Consider the following 1,198-nt stretch of genomic DNA (forward strand, 5'->3'; position numbering starts at 1 on the left):
CACTCTACCCAGGGGGACAGCTTGAGGCTCTGTCTCAAAAAAAAAAAAAAGAAAAAAGAAAAAGAAACCAAACTAAGGTAAAACCATTAGCTGGCAAGTTCCAGCCTGGCCCCAACCCGCTACCAACGACAACTGCAATAAAAAAATAGCCAGGCATTGTGACAGGCACCTGTCATCCCAGCTACTTGGGAGGCTGAGGCAAGAGAATCACTTAAGCTCAAGAGTTTGAGGCTGCTGTGAGCTGTGGTGCCATAGAACTCTACCAAGGGCAGCATAATAAGACTCTTGTCTCAAAAAAAAAAAGAGGGAATTGAAATGTTTGGTTTATTAGGTCATATCTAGCTACAAATGTAAAATATGAAGAGTTCTCAAGAATCTTGCATGTAGAACATGGTGCTGTACATTCACATTTGAAAGTGCTTTATTTTTTATTTTTTAAATAATTTCTTAAAAAAAAATTCAAATTAATATGAGTGTACAAATGAATAGATTACAATATTCATGTTTGTTAGGTAATGTCCCTGTTGTAGTTGTGTCCTGTCTTCATGAAAGTTTTTAAAATAATTTTCATAGAATTGGAATAATTGATGGACATTGTTATTTATGCTTGTAATATAGTCAAATAATTTTTGAGAGAGTTAAACTTTTTATTCTCTGGGCAAATTATAAGCAAATGTAATATAATAACTATAACATTTATGGTTTTAGATAAACTCAGCCCAATTTTTATAAAATAATCATATTCTAAAGGAGAATTTCTAATCACAATAATTTATTTCATATTTTTGAAGTATCTAAAATATTCTACCAAAAATTTTGAGTTTTACTAATTATATAAAATGACAAAGTAAGCTCAATTGGCTATTTTTCTGTGTATAATTATGTAAGATTTTGAGATTTGCTCAGATTTGTTTTGGAAGTATTATAATACCCATTTATAATTCTTCCAAAGATAAAGATCTATTTGAGATAATTCTGGTAAGCCTTAACTATCAGTTTAAGACATTGCATGATAGTGGTCAAATAATCCATAAGACCAAGGTGCAAATAATTACCTTAGTTATAAAAAGGATCATCCGGGCTCGGCGCCTGTGGCTTAAGCGGCTGAGGCGCCAGCCACATACACCTAAGGTGGCGGGTTGGAATCCCCAACCCGGGCCCGCCAAACAACAATGATGGCTGCAACCAAAAAATGGCC

Source organism: Otolemur garnettii, unplaced genomic scaffold (assembly GCF_000181295.1).
Source record: "Otolemur garnettii isolate 467f Iridium unplaced genomic scaffold, OtoGar3 scaffold00012, whole genome shotgun sequence".
NCBI lineage: Eukaryota > Metazoa > Chordata > Mammalia > Primates > Galagidae > Otolemur > Otolemur garnettii.